We start from the raw sequence: 18,278 nt of genomic DNA, 5'->3' as shown, positions 1-18,278 counted from the left end.
AATGTTTTCCTTACAGGGAGAGAGTCTTTTTATTTTGTGAAGTCAGTTGTCATTGATTTATATCTGGAATGTAATTCCTTTCCTTTGAGGTTTTAGGGTTGAAACAATTAGCAAAAAGTAACGATTCTGCCATCTTTCAAATACTGAGACTATATAAATTCCTTTCAATCACTGGTGAGCTTCTAGTGCCCTCCCTGCTCCCCTTTCTTCTGTGAGATTCACATTCCACCATGGTCACCACTTTCCTTTTGGGGTATGTGTGTGTGTTGGGGGCAGGGGAGGCAGGACTTAAAGCTTGTCTGATTCACAGACCTCAACTCACCCTCATCATGGGTTTTCCTCAGGAACACTCTTATGCGCTTAATTCTAAAATTTTGGTGCCCCAAATTTCAGCACCTATTTGGGCTGTACAGGTCTCCACACCTAGGGCAGCTAGGTGACACAGTGGATAGAGCCAGGCCTGGAGTCGGGAAGACCTGAGTTCAAATCCAACCTTAGACACTTACTAGCTGTGTGACCCTGGGCAAGTCATTTCACACGGTTTGGCTCAGTTTCATCATCTGTAAAATGAGTTGGAGAAGAAATGGCAAACCACTCCAATATCTTTGCCAAGAAAAATCTCAAATGGGGATGTGAAGAGTCAGACACTATTGAAAAACAATAATGGTCCCCACACCTGTGTGGGAGTAGGAGGAGTTAAGAAGTGACTAAAGGGGGCAGCTAGGTGGCGCAGTGGATAGAGCACCCTGGATTCAGGAGTACCTGAGTTCAAATCCGACCTCAGACACTTAACACTTACTAGCTGTGTGACCCTGGGCAAGTCACTTAACCCCAATTGCCTCACTTAAAAAAAAGAAGTGACTAAAGTATTCTGAAGCCACCAGCCTAGGAGCCAGGATCCCCTTGGGAAAGCAGGGGCTCCAAATTGCAGCCACAGCAAAAGTTATGGGGCTCCCCTCAAGGGGTGGAGGGCCAGCAATAGGTAAAGAGAGGCTGGTGAGTTGGTCTTTAGCTCTTTTTTTGTATGAGAATTGCTCTCTCCCCTCAATAAGGCATTTTATTGTTTTTGGCCATTGGTGAGCCCTCTTCATTTCATTTTTGGGGGGGGGGGGTTTAGTCCGATTAGTCTGTGTGCTGAGGTGCTACCCCAAGGAAACCTTCCTATTTCCCAGGATTTCCCCTAAGGCTTTAACAATCTACAAATTCAGTATCTTCTTTGATTTTCACAACAAACACGTGAGGTTTTATATTCTCTGTTTAGGAGTGAGAGAACTAAAACTCAGGTAAAGTGAAATTCCTTGACTCAAGGGACTTTTTAGTCAGTCAGCTCCCACACTGACATCCACAGAGTCAAAGACCATTTTGTTTGTTTTTAAACAGAGAAGAGGCAGGTTTTCACTCACATGCCTCTGTTAGGTTCTCATTTCTGAGATTGTCTGTGAGCTTGAAACTCAAGTCAGGCCTTCTCAGTTCATATCAGCTCATCTATATCCTATTGATTTAAAGGGGAGGAGGGAGGTCTCTTCAGTGAAATGACTCACTTGTATCTTATGATGGAAATACAAAATCTGGTCAATTTTATTAAGTTCCTATTGTGTGCCAGGCAAAAAGAGGCATAAGACTGTCTCTTCCCTCAAGGAGCTTACAATCCAATAGTGGAGACAACAAGCAAACAAAAATGTACAAACAAGTTATATGAAAAAGAAAAAAGGAAATAATTGAGGAAAGGCACTAGAAATGACAAACCATATCAGTATCTTTGCCAAGAAAACCACAAATGGCGTCTCAAAGAGTCAGGTACGAATGAAAATAATAGAACAGCGAGGTGGCAAGGAGGGCAATTAAGTGATACTACACATAGAGCAACAACCTAGAGTCAAAAAAACCTGAGTTCAAATACAGCCTCAGACACTTATTAGCTACATGAACCTGGGCAAGTCACTTAACCCTGTTTGCCTCAGTTTCTTCAGCTATAAAATGAACTGGAAAAGGAAATGGTGGGGCAGCTAGGTGGTGCAGTGGATAGAGCACTGGCCCTGGATTCAGGAGTACCTGAGTTCACATCAGACCTCAGACACTTGACACTTACTAGCTGTGTGACCCTGGGCAAGTCACTTAAGCACCATTGCCCCGCCAAAAAAAGAAAAAAAAGGAAATGGCAAACCACACCAGTATCTTTGCCAAGAAAACCCCAGATGGGGTTCACAAAGAGTTGGACACCACTGAAATGACTGAAGAACAACAAAGGTGCTTAATAAATGCTTATTGTCCTGATCACTCAAAAAGAGGTTGGAACTAGGGGATGGAAGCCAATAATAATAGCGGATTGCTAGGCTTTGGAAACTTTGCCCACTTACCTGGAATAACATAGTAAGCACACAATAAATATTCTATCTAGCTACCAATGAAATAGGAAAGTTAGAAGAGTATCCTCATAGAGAAAAGGTGATGAGTTCAGTTTGAGACAAGTTGAATTTGTAATACACTTATTGAAAGGATCACAAATTTAGAGCTACGAGGAACCTTAGAAGCTGAGTCCAACCCTCACATTTGATGTGTAGGGAAGAGAACACTGTACTCATAGCCAGGAAAACCCGAGTTCAAATCTTGTCCCTGAGACTTGCTAGCTATTTGACCCTGGGCAAGTAATTTAATCTCTTTCAGCTTCAGTTTCATTTTCTGTAAAATGAGGCTAATGATTGTACCTATCTCAAGAGGTTGTTTGTTGTAAAGAACAAATGAGATTATATATGTAAAGCATTGTGTGAGCTTTAAAGTGCTTTATGGGGGTGGGAGGAAGAAGAGGGAACAGCACCAGGCACTTCACCAAGCACTTTACAAATATTCTCTCATGTGATTTATAAGCATTACCTATTGTTATTCTAATAATTTGGCCTGAGTGAAGAAGTTATAGATGGAAGTTTTAAATTAGGGAGCAAATCGTTCTACTCCTGGTCCAGGCATTAGGAATATCTCTTCCCATTAGTCCTAGCCCATGGCCTGTCATCCTTCACCGCCTGTGGACGCATATTTTGGAGGGGGAAAAAACACATCTTAGAGCAAATAATTCAGTGTGTTTTGATATACTTGCCTCATTTAGACTGACCTAAATATTGTTCACTGCTGTGTAGTCTTGTGAACTGATTAACGCTTTCTTCTCAACCAAAGAGGGGATATTTGCAGAAGGATTCATGGTAGATTTTAGGAGCCATAGGTCTATCGCCGAATTACAGAATTTTAGAGTTTGAAGGCCTGTCAGTGGCCAGTTAGTCCGTTGTACAACTGAGAGGGATCCCTGACACAATATATCTAACAAATGGGCATCCATCCTATGCTTGAAGACCTCATGGCATCCCAGATTTTGAGTTGGAAGGGACCAAAGAGGTCACTGAACCCAACCTTTTCATTTTAAAGATGAGGAAACTGACATCCCAGAGATGCTAAGTGCTACCTCCAATGAAGGGGAAGTACTCCTCCCAAAACAACACGTTCTACTTATGAATAGTTCTAATTGTTAGGCTTTTTCTTCACCCTTGACATTGTAGCAACTTGTACTCATTGCTTCTGGTTCTGCTCTCTGGGAACAAACAGGGCAAGCCTAACCCTTCTTCTATTCCACAGACCTTTAAATACTTGAAGGTAGCTATCCATCTCCTCTGAGTCTCCCCTTCCTTGGACCTATTTCCATGGCCCATCACCATTCTGGCTGTTTATCTTCTTCTTCTTCTTAAGCCGTAGTGCCCAGAATTAGGCAGAATACTCCACACTTAAGTTGAACAGGGAAGAGTACCAAAGGATCATCACCTCCTTATTATTGGAAGCTAAGCCTCTTGATGAAGCCCCAAATCAAATTTGTTTTTGTGGCTACCACATCATGACACTGACTCATTCTGAACTTTCATTTTGCTAACACACCCAGATCTTTTCCAGACAAACCTTGCTCTCTCCATTCTCTACCTGTGAACTTGATTTTTGTAACCCAAATACACAATTTTATATAATGCACCCCCCCTTTCTGCATTACTCCCTTTAATTCGTGCCCTCAAGTGGTATAACAGTTTAAGTTCAAAGAACTCTGTGGGTCCACACTTTTCAAATTATAGTTCAAAGGCCCCTACCAATATGTTCCTCTTTCAGTAGTTAGAAAGAGGATGCAATTGATTCAAAGTAAAAGCATTTACTAAAATGACATAATAAGAAAAGTAACATCTTCCTTATTATCTTGGGGTGTCTCCAGTGTCTCTCCATCACCTCTAAGGATCAAATATAAATCACTTTGTTTGGCTTTCAAAGTTCTTGAACAACCTGGCCCCTTTCTATCTTTTCAGTGTTCATAAACCTTACTTTCTTCAATGCATTCTATGATCCAGACATATAGGTCTGTTACTCTTCTGCACACTCAATGCTCATCCCCTATGTCTGTCCCTTTGTACTGGCTATCTCCCATACCCAGAATTCTCTCTCTCTTCTTCACCACTGACTCATGGAATCTCTGGCTTCCTTCAAGATTCGATTCAAATGCTGCACTCTGAAGAAGGTCTTTCCCAGTCTCCCAAAGGCTAGAATGTCCTCTCATAAGATACCTATTTCTATATATTTCTATATATAGCTGTCTCCTCCATTAGACTGTAAGCACCCTGAAGGGAGGTACCGATTTTGCTTTTTCTTTATACCCCTGGCTTCTTCTTTTTTTTTTTTTTTTTTTTTTTTGCAGGGCAATGAGGGTTAAGTAACTTGCCCAGGGTCACACAGCTAATAAGTGTTATGTGTCTGAGGATGGATTTGAACTCAAGTCCTCCTGAATCCAGAGCCGGTGCTTTATCCACTGTGCCACCTAGCTGCCCCTATACCCCTGGCTTTTAGCATATTGACTGGCACAGAGAAAGCACTTAAATGTTTATTGATTGATTAAAAGGCAGCTCATGCCTCTGTTGTAGAGCTGTAGATATCTACAGGCTACTTCAGCTGACCTTGGTCTTAAAGTGCCTATTGGGCACTGACAAACATGGTTCCATTGGATACTGTCTTATGCTGAAAATCACTGTATTAGACACTTCTATATGGAATTATGCCCTCCAGGATTCTACTTTGCCTGAATCTTTGTCCAAGGCATTGCTATACCCTTTAAGAAAAACCAAACACCATGACTATAGGACCGGCACAACTTTCTCCAATGTTTGCTTCCTGTGACACCCCACGAAGAAGCTTCTTATCTCCTAAGGAGATTTCCAGCCCAGATACCAAATCTTTTAAAAAGCAGGGTTGTTCGGGGGCAGCCAGGTAGAACAGTGGATAAAGCACCAGCTGTGGATTCAGGAGGACCTGAGTTCAAGTCTGGCCTCAGACACTTGACACTTACTGTGTGACCCTGGGCAAGTCACTTAACCCTCATTACCCTGCCCCCCCCCAAATAAAAGCAGGGTTGTTCCACAAACTATCTTCTCTCCTACCCAGACCACCTCCCCCTCCCCTGAACCACCCCTGCCCCCCTCCACCACACAAACACACACACACACACACACACACACACACACACACACACACACACTCCTTTTCCTGGTGCTTATGGTGACTAATAAATGTGCTTCCTAAATCTGCATCTCTGTAGGCCAAGTCAGATCATTTCTCCAACAATTATACAACAACTCCTTTTTACTTCTGAATCTCTCCCACTTGTCCAAGGACAAGAGGAAAATGGGGAAAGGTATAAGAGGCAAGAAGATTGTCTGAAAAGGGCTCTCTCCTATATTATTACATCCAATTTATCCCTATTACATTTTATTTCATTAGAAACAGCCCAATGTTCTATCTTGCCAATATCTTTTTGGATTCTGACTGGGTCATCTGATATGTTAGATATTGAAAAAATCATGCTAAGCGGTAAACGATAAAGCAGAAATCCTTGGACCACTTCACTTGTGGCCTCTTGTCCAGCTGATATTGTATATTCAAGAAACATTTTTGGAGAAACAACTATGTGCCCGGAATTATTCTAAGGATTGCTGTGGATATAAAAGAAATCAAAATACACTAATTGTCCATAGGATTCTCACAATATAAATGAGAAGGCCAAACATATAAGAAACTGGAGAATATAAGCCAGTTCCCAGAGTCACAGTTCATGTGTCTGGGAATCATTTACCTGACAACCTCAATCTTCTATACAACTGCAAATAAAAAGAAAGGTAGGTCTTTCAACAACCAAAATGGATGTTTCAAAAAGTCCATGTATTAACACTAGTTGTAGAGTCTCAACTCCTGAACCTATTTGTTCTTATTTTAGATACAATGCTAAGAAGTTTTGTTTGTTTTAGGGTGGGTTTTTTTTTTTGGTCTTTATTTTGTGTGTGGGACAATGAGGGTTAAGTGACTTGCCCAGGGTCACACAGCTACTGTCAAGTGTCTGAGGCCACATTTGAACTCAGGTCCTTCTAAATCCAGGGCCAGTACTCTATCCACTGTGCCACCTAGCTGCCCCTACAATGCTAAGAAGTTTTATGGGCAACTAGGTGCTGTAATGAATAAAGCATCCAGCCTGGAGTTAGGAAGACCTGAATTTAAATTCAGCCTCAGACACTTGTTACCCTGGGAAAGTCACTTAACCCTGCTTGCCTCAATTTCCTCATCTGTAAAATGAGCTGGAGAAGGAAAAGGCAAACCACTCCAGTATCTTTGCCAAGAAAAGCCCCGATGGGGTCATGAAGAGTCAGACATGACTGAACAACAAAAACAAGCTTTGTGACCCGATTTCCTGGCCCATATCCAATTATTTGGGGGTTGCGATGGAGAGAAGGGAGAAGAGGGACTGGACCAGAGATAACATTGATTTAGGGAATTCCTGGTGAGGAAAGCCCTTCTATCAAGTTAAATCAGCAATAGTGCTGCAACTTATACTTTTAGAGACTTGTGAGAGGCACTGACATTTTAATAGATTTTCCTGGAGTCACAGATTGTTGTTGTCCTTTGTTCTCAAAGATGACCAATGATGGGGGACAGTTAGGTGGCACAGTGGATAAAGCACCAGCCCTGGATTCAGGGGGACCTGAGTTCAAAGCCAGCCTCAGACACTTGACACTGACTAGCTGTGTGACCCTGGGCAAGTCACTTAACCCCCATTGCCCCACAAAAAAAAAATGACCAGTGACATCAGAGGGTGATGACTTCACTTGTAGGTGAATTGGATTTGAGTGAGACATGGCTGTGCAAAGTCACCAGCCTCTCCTCTCTAGAGCCATCTGGATGCAGTGGCAAGACATGGGTCAGGATGACTGGAGATGGCCCCGGATACAGCAGGAGATCCTGACCTTTCCACATCGACAGTATGTCCAAGGTCTGACTTGAACCTACATGGTCTTGATTCCAGGGCCAGCTCTGAATCAACTACTCCTTGATGCTACATCAGATTAGCCCCACTTAGAAGGTGGTAATAGAGACAGGCAGATAGGCAGCAACAACAGCTGACAGGACAGCATGAGCAGAGATGAGAAAACAATAAAATACAGATATAGGAACTCAAAAAAGCATAGGAATGTGGGGAATCATAGATTCCTGGAATTCAAAGGGACCCTAGAGACCATCGACTTGAACTCCCTACGTGATCCACGCAGCCTCTTGTCAGGGGTGGCCGATTCTAGAACTAGTTGGGCTTGGAGGAAGAATTTGAGAAGCCAGTCAATACTGAAAGCATTTGGTCTTTTCATTTGGCCTGCTCATGGGAAGATCTTAAAGGGAAGACAATGAGGCTTAACTGGAGACGTCTTGGGGAGTCTCTGCTGAATTTGAAGGGCCTTGGGTCTTCTCTGTGCTTTTGAAGTCCAAAAAAACCATCAGAGTTAAGTACATTGTGATCTAGAGTAAACACAGGGCTTTCTTTGTTTTTATTCATTTTTAAAGGGTATTGAATTGTTCTTCTTCCAATATCCTGCTTTATTGGGTCACTGTAGTCACCGTGTCCTTCTTATCAGGATGGGAGACCTTCATCTTTTTAATCTCATCTTGAAGATCAAGTTCATCTACCCTCACTTCTTGTCATTTATGAGGAAGCAGTTATGTGAGCACTAGAAATGCTGTTTCTGAGTTACCATCAACACAATATTATCCTATTATTTTTCATGCACTGGGAATAAGGGCTAGAAAACAACCATTCTCTACCCCCAAACACACTTTCAACCCTGCTCATGTTTAGTTTCCAATATTACTGTAACATTCCTGCTTATGATGAAAAAGTCAATATGTGATTTTTAATGTTAGTGTTCCCGTCTTCCCAGAGCCTTCATGAGTTTCTGGGGAATTGGTAATGATTTGCCTTAGAATATAGAAAACTCAATTGAAAAGGAGTTGCTAGGATTAGATCACAATTGCAAGTCACTTAGATTCTGGTGGGGGAGAGAGACAGAGACAGAGATAGAGACAGAGATAGACAAAGACAGACAGAGACAGAGACAGACAGAAACAGAGACAGAGATAGACACAGAGAGTGAGAGACAGAGATAGAGTAAGACAGAAAAGGACAGAGAGACAGAGAAACAGACACACACATGCACAGAATGTTAGGTTATGTTTACAAATGCCAATATTTGGTAATAAAGTTTTATGTTACTATTCATAGAACTAGGTCAACAAGAATTCTTCTTCATACAAAACTTGATTTAGAAAGTGCTTTTGCTTTAACCACCCTATGGCATAGAGAGTAAAAATAAAACGTCTTTCTACAGCTAAAAAACCTGAGATTCAGAAAAGTATTTACCCACATATCTACTAGTAGGTATTGAAGCTGAGTCTCCAACCTAAGTTTACTAAATTCCCTACCTTGAGGAAATCTAATTGTTGTCTATTCAAAATGATGTTTTGTTGAATTCTCCTTCTAGATGGTAAGTTCCCTGAGGTCAGGGTCTTATTAATCTTTGTATTCTTCTCTCTGTCTAGAACACTAGTGAAGAATAAGTGTTTCTTGAGTTGGGATTAAAACAAGAAGAAATAAGAGTAACATAATAATAACCAAGCTTGACCCCAAAGAAGAGAAATGAGAACATACCTTCCTTTGCTCTTTGTAGGAGTGGAGGACTATGGATGTGGTAAACTTCATATAATGTGTCTTTTTTTTTTTTTGAAAAAAAAAAAGGTGTTTTTTTTTTGGTGGGGCAATGAGGGTTAAGTGACTTTCCCAGGGTCACACAGCTAGTGTCAAGTGTCTGAGGCTGGATTTGAACTCAGGTCCTCCTGACTCCAGGGCCAGTGCTTTATCCACTGTGCCACCTACCTGCCCCCTAATGTCAGTCTTGATTGGCATTTTTGGTGAATTATGCTGAGCTAAATTTTGTTTCTCACTTTCTTTTTTATTCTTTTCTTTAATGGATGGCTTTCTGAGTGGGAGGAGAGGAAAGGATACATACATACATATATATATATATAATATTATGCGTATATACACTCACATATACACATGCTGATGTGGCAGATTGGAATTAATTTCTGAGGGTGTAATTTCAACCACCGAGGCAGCTGCATAGGTGAGATATTTTGATCAGTGAGGGCTTCCTGCCAACTCCTCTGTAATATGGGTGAAAGGAACTCAAGAGGGACCAGTCCTTGAAGCAAGTGAGACCGATCCCTGCCTCCCTCCATAGCACCTACTGGGAAGCTTGAGGGGTATGGTGGGCAGAGAGAGGATCTACTTCCAGCTTGGGTTTGCACTCTGTGATAATGGAGTCCCTTGATTGTCTGCTAAATCAGAAGAATTGATGTCCTACAGTTATACAAAATCACATGGCCCCTCTAGGCAACTTTAACCTTGTTACACTTCAAATCCTCTTGCTTAAACTGCTGTCTACTCTGCCCGTATCTAAAGTCAGCACTGCCTATGAAGATGCCAACATTAAGCATTTTGGGTGTGTAATCCTTGGTGGTTCCTGAGTCACTGAAGGAATTCCACAGGGAGACAGCCAACTTCAAGGAAAGCTTTGGAGGGATTTCAAAGGGATCAGGCAGAAGAAGTGAATGCTAGAAACTTACTGCAATGCTACAGGAACAAAGGAAAACATAATAACAAGTAACAGAAATTGGGGAAGTGTGGTGGTCCCAATAGTCAGTGAACCCTGTGGGGCTCTGGTTATTTCAAAGGACCTGAGAATCTAAATTATTGCATGAATTTAAATTTAAATGTGACCATTTGGATTTTATTTAGTGCCTGTAACACAAGAGTTCCTGCTTTGACATTATTTGGGTTTAGTAACAAATTTTCAGTTATATGTAGTTACTTCTGTGATTAATAAAATACAAATTCATTTAAAAGTGTTACTTAATTCATACTATCTCTTTGCATTGTGTATTATTTTAGCCAGTGATTATAATTAGTGCATGGATGGCTAGGTAGCTCAGTGGATAGAGCACTGGGCTTGGAATCAGTAAAACTAATCTTCATGAGTTCAAATTGAGCCTCAGACATGTACTAGCTGTGTGACCCTGGGCAAGTCATATCACCCTGTTTGCCTTAGTTCCTCATCTATAAAATGAGCTGGAGAAGGATATGACAACCTACTCTAGTATCTTTGCCAAGAAAATCCTAAAAGGGGTCATGAAAGGTCTGACACAACTGAAAAATGACTCAACAAATAACAAAGCAGTTCAGCCATTATTGTGAGAGGTTTCTGAAGTGTTTTAAGGTTAAAAAGAGGTGATGGTAGGGACACTTGACACTTACTACCTGTGTGACCCTGGGCAAGTCACTTAACCCCAATTGCCTTACCAAAAAAACAAAAAACAAAAAACAAACCCAGTAGGAAACAATTGGGGGTGGGGTGGGTGAGAGCACTAGTTGTTGAGTCAGAGGTCTTAGGTTCTGTCCCTAGTATGACCTTAGGCCACTAAACCTCATGATCCATTCATCCCTGCTAGCTATCATCCTAAATCTCCCTCCTTGAGTAGGCCATCTACAACCAGTGCTTCCATTTCCTTTCTTCTCCCTCTCTGCTTTACTCCCTATAATCCAGCTTCTGACCTCTATCATTCAACTGAAACTGCTCTCTCCAAAATTACCAATAATCTCCTAACTACCAAATAGCCTTTTTTCAGTCCTGCCTTTGCTGGGTCTTCAATCCAGGTCACACCAGGTAACATTGGGTGTCCTCCAAGTCTCAGTCCTGGTTCCCGTTCTTTTCTCTATATATACTATTTTGTCTGGTAATTTCATCCATTCTCATGGATTCGATTATCATCTCTATAGAAATGGTTCTAAGGGGGCAGCTAGGTGGCACAGTGGATAAAGCACCAGCCCTGGATTCAAGAGTACCTGAGTTCAAATCCGGCCTCAGACACTTGACACTTACTAGCTGTGTGACCCTGGGAAAGTCACTTAACCCCCATTGCCTTGCAAAAAAACAAAACAAAACAAAAAATAGAAAAAGAAAAAGAAATGTTTCTAAGAGCTATTTATCCAGCTGTAATCTTTCTCCTGACCTCTAATCTCTGATCTCCAACTGCCTATGGACCTCTGCTCAGAATGATATTTTTATGTTTTTAAAAGCCATAATTAAGGGAAATGCTAAAATACAATTAGAGATTACAATAAAGATGTGATTTTTTTTCTCATACAAGTTCACAACTCCCCTGAAATCTATGCATGAACCTCCTGAGGTTGGAGGTGAGGAAGTCCATGGACCTTAAGTTCAAAGCTCCTGATTTAGTTTAACCCCTTCATTTTTTTCTTTCCTTCTTTCTTTCTTTCTTTCTTTCTTTCTTTCTTTCTTTCTTTCTTTCTTTCTTTCTTTCTTTCTTTCTTTCTTTCTTTCTTTCTTTCTTTTTGGCAGGGAAATGAGAGTTATGTTACTTGTCCAAGGTCATACAGCTAGTAAGTGTCAAGTGTCTGAGGCTGGATTTGAACTTAGGTCCTCCTGAATCCAGGTCCAGTGTTTTATCCACTGCGCCACCCAGCTGCCCTTTTAACCCCATTATTTATTTATTTTATTTTATTTTTGCTGAGGCAATTGGGGTTAAGTGACTTGCCCAGGGTCACACAGCTAGTAAGTGTTAAGTGTCTGAGGCCAGATTTGAACTCAGGTACTCCTGACTCCAGGGACGGTGCTCTATCCATTGCGCCACCTAGCTTCCCCCAACCCCTTTATTTTTAAAATGAAAAAACTAAAGACCTATCTTTTGGCTGCTGACAGATCAAATGAATTGTAGTTTTGGAAAATAGATCTAATAACTGTGTTGGCCATTCTAATTTGTAGGCAATCAACAGGATTCTATAGATCTTAAATAATCATCCTTACCAATCTGTTGCTTCTCTAACAAGACTCCTCCTCTATCCCCTACCTTGGGACCCTTGCCCTCAGGGGCATCTGGCTCCTCATTCATCACCCAAGAAAGGAATTCCCAATGGAAATTCCTCTAGAAGCAGTTTTATACTATGCACCAACACAACCTGGATCTTGAGAAAGTTGCGTTCCAGTTCAGAGAGGGAGGAAATTTTGATTCTTGGTAGCTTCAAGATGCCTGAAATAACATCACAGCTCTCCATGCTACTTTTCCATCTCTGACTCAGTAACTTTCTCATGCTGGAGACATTGATTGGTACTCATGCTAGCCAAGTTCTTCTCTAATTGGTTCTCTCCCCCACATTTTGTAGTTCCCTTATAAGGGATCGTTCAGTTAGATTGTAAGCTTCTTAAGGACAGGACCTATTTTTTGTGTGCTTGTGTTTATATTCCCAATATTTAGCACAATGCCTGGTACATAGTTAGCACTTAATAAAATCTCAATATCTCTCTCTCTCTCTCTCCTAAGTCTCTCTCTCTGAAATGAAAGGACACAGAAGAGAAAGAGAGCAAGTAAAGATGTGTCCCTGAGAAGCAAAACTAGGAAGATCCCAGAATCACAAAATATCAGAGTATGAAGGTACTATTTAGTCCAATTTGTTCCTGGACAGGAATCCTTTCTACAATGAATCCTGGAAGCAGTCATGCAGCTTTGCCTTAAAATCCTTCAATGAAAGGGAGCCCATTAGTTCACAAAGCAACACATTTCTATCTCTTAGTTGGTCACCCAAGGATCCCTGATAGAATAGATCTGTGCCCTTTCCTTACCTCTTCCCTTCCCACTTTGGGTGTTGATGTCTCCTGGAACACTCTCCTACTTCCCCTCCACTTGGTCAAACCAGCCCATTATTTAAACTTAGATCAAATCTCTTTTTTATGTAACTGCCTCAGCTCACTCTAGCCCATGGTGGTCTCTTTCTTCTTCCTCTGAACTGATGCTATTCACTTTCTATATGACTTATTTGTGAACGAATCACACATAAGTCTCATGACACGGCCCCAAAGCTATTTCATGGGGAGCTTAACATTTATTTGGCCTGGTCTAGCTTTGACTTGCTGCTGACTTGCATGTTGTGGCACTGGGGGTATCAAACTTCCTCTCTACTCAGCAGCCTCAGAGCTCATGCATATGTTTTTATCCGTCACTGGTGACAGTCCATTTTCCAAAAACAAAATCTGGCTGACATTCAAAGGATGATGGTTATTGATCCCTGTTGGAAGCAAACAGATGTGACACTGGAGCCTGTCTTTCAAGTCCAAATGGGAGATAATTGAATGCAGCATGGTAGTTGTAAAACTTTTGCTGTCTTGTTACATGGCACCTCATCAAGAAAATCTTGTTCTTATCCTTCCATGTGCCAATCTCTATCCAATCTTGATTGCATAATGATGACACTGTGACAATCCAAGCAAGGAACGTTTTACATCTATTTTCCAACTAGTACTTTTGTGAATAAGGTGAAAATTAAATAGCTACAGATGGTGAACACTCTACACAAGAGAATATGCCTCCAGTCTTCAACAACCTGCGCTTCGGACAAAGAAGAGGGAAGAAACAATTGCTGGATCAGGCATGGTGGTCTCTCCTTCCTCTGAGAATGGCATTCTCTTTCTTTAGAAATTAAAGGTCACACCCTGCAAATTCACAAAGATAACAAAAAATGGAAAGAGTCAGTGTTGGAAGGATTGCAGGATGATAGTTACCCTGGTGCATAGTTGGTGGAGCTGTGAATCAGGGCCACCATTTTGGAAAGCGATTTGGAATCATGAGAATAAAGTGACGAGATTCCACTACCAGGCTTAGGCCCCCAGAAACGTATTGATAAAAAAAGTCCCCATATATACCAAAATATTTATAGTAGCACTTTTTGTGAAGGTAAAGAATTGGAAACAAGGTAGATACTCACTGATTGTGGAATAGCTAAATAAATTGTGGTACATGCATGTAATGGGATATTACTGTGCTATAAGAAATGGCAAATACGAATACAGAGAAACATGGAAATCAATTTGACTTGAATTAATACTGAAGTAGAACCAAGAAAACAACATATACACTGACTACCACAATGTAAAGAAAAAAAAATACACACACACACGCACACGTAATCAAAAGTGAATGTTGGAGGCAGTTAGGTGGTACAGTGGATAAAACACCAGCCCTGGATTCAGGAGGACCTGAGTTCAAATCTGGCCTCAGACACTTAACGATTACTAACTGTGTGACCCTGGGTAAGTCACTTAACCCCAATGACCTCGCCAAAAAGAAAAGTGAATGTTGCAAATTAATAAAGAAAAGCATGGCTTCAAAGAAGAGGTATGAGAAGACATTCCCATCCCATCCCTTTGCAAAGTTGGAAATTCCACATGTGATATACCAATCAATTATGTTAATTTTTTTCTTTTTATTCTTTTTTTTGTCTTTAAAAATACAGCTTGTCATATATGAAAGCTCTCTCAGGAGAGATACTGGTGAGGTAAAAAAACAAACAAGAAATCAATGGAAAATTATTTTTATTAAAGAGAATGGCACTGGCCATTCTGATATTGCTATGAATAAATGTGACTTAAATTAGATCTGCATAGCCAAACCCTATTTGGGTAATGGCAAGCTACTCTGACCAGATTCCCTGATGTCCTTAATGATTCAGATGTCAAACTAGCCATGCCCTCCCATGTTGATCGATGGAGACTTAAAAATTGAATGGATAAATGAAACTTAGTCCTAGCTTGGCCACTAACTGATGACCCCAGGCAACTATTTTAGTGCCTCAAGTCTCAGTTTCTTTACCTATAAATGTAGGGTGGAAGATGTTATCTAGGGTTCCTTTCAACTTGTATGACTTTTTTTTTGGGGGGGGGGGGCGGGCAATGAGGGTTAAGTGACTTGCCCAAGGTCACACAGCTAGTAAGTGTCAAGTGTCTGAGGCTTGATTTGAACTCAGGTCCTCCTGAATCCAGGGCTGGTGCTTTATCCACTGCGCCACCCAACTGCCCCCTATTTCTAAGTTGTATGACTTTAAACAAATCTAATCTCTGTTTGAAAAGGGAAAAACCAGAGTGAAGTAAAATTTTATCGTGTAAAAACTATTGACTAGTTTAATTGTTTATATTATATAAATAATATGTATTGTGTTGTGTATATTTTATATGTAAGTAATTATATATAATGACTCTAGCTGCAAGTTTATCATTGTAACTACAGTTGGATTTAGGGCTCCAACCTGGGTTTTCCAATGGTAACTCCAGTTCCTACTTCCTAATATATTGTATGATACTAGGTAGAGCAATAGAATGTTAGAAGAAATTATTTGTTTCTCTTATGAAAATGTTGATACTCTGATATAGAGTACTTGATGACCCCCTCCCCCATTACAAAACTATTATCAGCTCTGACAGGACTTGACTCCAATTCTGATTTCAAGTTCAATGCACTTTCTGCTATAACAAGTTCCCTCCCTGATCAATGTTGCTTCAAAACAAAACTATATATATATATATATATATATAATTATTATTAACACTAACAGTCAACAAAGCCCTTCTCATATCTTATCCTAAGTTTGACATTTCTTCTCCAACCTTTGGACATCTGCCCAAGTACATTCTGCATTCCTTCCTCACCTCTGACTCAAAATCCTTATTTTCCTTCAAGATTTAGCTTCAGGTGTCAGCTCTTCTAGGAAGCCTTCCCTGATCACCTCTCTCCCACCCACCCACCCTCCACAATATAATTTAATTTGCAATTTTTTTGGCAGGGCTATGGGGGTTAAGTGACTTGCCCAGGGTCACACAGCTAGTAAGTGTCAAGTGTCTGAGGCCGGATTTGAACTCAGGTACTCCTGAATCCAAGGCCGGTGTTTTATCCACTGTTCCACCTAGCTGCCCCCACAATATAATTTGCATTCATTTATTGTTTAGCGATATCATATCCCTTCAGCAGAAGGTAACCTGCTTGAGGAGACAATTTTCTTTTCATCTTTGTATGCACAGAATCTAATAGGATAACTTGCATAGTAGGAATTTAATAGATGTTGGTCAAATGTAACACAAGCCAACAATTTGACAGTCAGCTCTTTCATCCATGGTTAAAAGCAAAAGTGAAATAATGCACAAATTGAAATATGCTGTAGAACAAAAACCTCATTCATCCATCATTCAATTTCTTCCTAAAAATTTCCTAATTTGTAAAAAAATCCCACTAACACTTGTACAGGAAGCTCAAAAATGATCCTTCCCTCTGCTGATCTCATATCCCTGCTCAGACAATTATTATAATCCACCAGGAGGGATCCTGCTGTCTTATCTTTGCATATTCCCTAAGATTCTGCATACACTAGGCACTTAATAATTATGTTGAGTGGAAAAAAAAAAGGCTGAAAATGTTCTGAGTTTAATCCTCTTTTCATTTGCTATAGCAATGAAGCGGACAAAAACCAGTGTGAAAGCTACCAAGGAAAAGGAAAGCTCAGTGTCTGGATAATACGGAAATTGAATAATTATCACTTAAGTGACAGAGAGTTAACTCCAACCCGAATATGGAAAAGCTCTTGAAACAGAATTACTAAGGTGGACAGCTCTCACAGAGCCTAGGACACAGGGTTGTCCAGTATTTTCACGTTGGGAAATCCAGAAATTACTATGGAGTTCTGTTCAAAGGTAAATTCTTTTTCTATTTCATTTAGTTGTCTGTCATATAGCATGAAAGGGCAAGAGACTCTATCTCTGCATAGAGACTCAAAAGAAGGTCAAATGAGATCTTAGGGGTCATAGAGAAAACACTAAACCAGAGGACCTGAATTGGAACTTTGAGCTCGGCCATTTGTGTGCTGTTTGACCTTGGCCTAGTCACTTTGCCCCTAAACCTTGGCTTGATCATTCCTAAAATATTCCCAGTATCTGCCACAGAGTTACCGAATATCATGATTAAGCCCAATATAAACAGGAGTGGTTGTTAAATCATTTCTATGGAGGTCCCTGAAGGAAAAGGGAAGAAGGAAGCAATTTAAGTGTAATGGAGAGGCTGGCCAATGAGCACCCCCCATACAGACTGGGGAGGCGTGGTGAGACTGCTTCCAAAGATTCATCATGGAGGGCCCCTTTCCTTTCCCACTTTGGAACAGATGGAGATGATCAGATTTTTGTTGGCTTCTCCTGAGTGGGGAAAAGCTTTTTCATTGGCTAAACTGGAATTGAGTGTGCATGTAAAAGAGATGACAATCCAAACTCCCTTCTTTAACTGCACATGAGCTTTAAAAAATGCTGTCTCTGGGTGCGAGTAGATAGATCAAAGCACTTATGAAGTAATTACTATGAGAAGCCCCAGTGTTACAAAAACAAGAAGGCAGGACAGTCCCTATTCCCAAGGAGATTATATTCAGGGTATCCAATGTGCAGGTGGAGCAGACTGGAGAATGAATGAGGCTGTTATTGTTATTGTTTGTATTTCATTCCTGAAGAGGCCCATGACATCGGGGAGGAGATATCATGGCCTGCAGTAATTGGATTTAAGTGAGGAAAGGCTGTGCAAGGTCGCCAACCTCACTCTCTCTCCTCCAGAGTCACCTGGTCCAGTGGCAAGATATACAACGGGTGATGGCCCCAGATGTTTAAGGCAATTGGTGTTAAGCAATTTGCCCAAGGTCACATAGCTACTAATTGTCTGAGGTGAGATTTGAACTTAGGTCCTCTTGACTCCAGTGCTCTACCCACTGTACCACCTAGCTGCCCCCTATAAGTCTGCTCTGAAATGAGGAGGGGAAGGACCCTTCCACCAAGATTTTCCATAAACAGGCTCGGGAAGCCTTTAGATAGATGTTGTGCATATTTTAGAGACTGGAGTTTCATTGGCCAATCTCTCCATTACACTGAAGGCTGGTAAAATGAATAATGGGTGCTAAGGTAGGTGGTAGGGAGGGCCAGGGAATACAAGATCATCAACTTTCATATTGCAAGTGTTTTCCC

Source organism: Dromiciops gliroides, chromosome 2 (genome assembly GCF_019393635.1).
Source record: "Dromiciops gliroides isolate mDroGli1 chromosome 2, mDroGli1.pri, whole genome shotgun sequence".
In the NCBI taxonomy this organism is placed as follows: domain Eukaryota; kingdom Metazoa; phylum Chordata; class Mammalia; order Microbiotheria; family Microbiotheriidae; genus Dromiciops; species Dromiciops gliroides.
The sequence above is the reverse complement of the archived record's forward strand: the minus strand, read 5'-3'. Positions refer to the sequence as shown.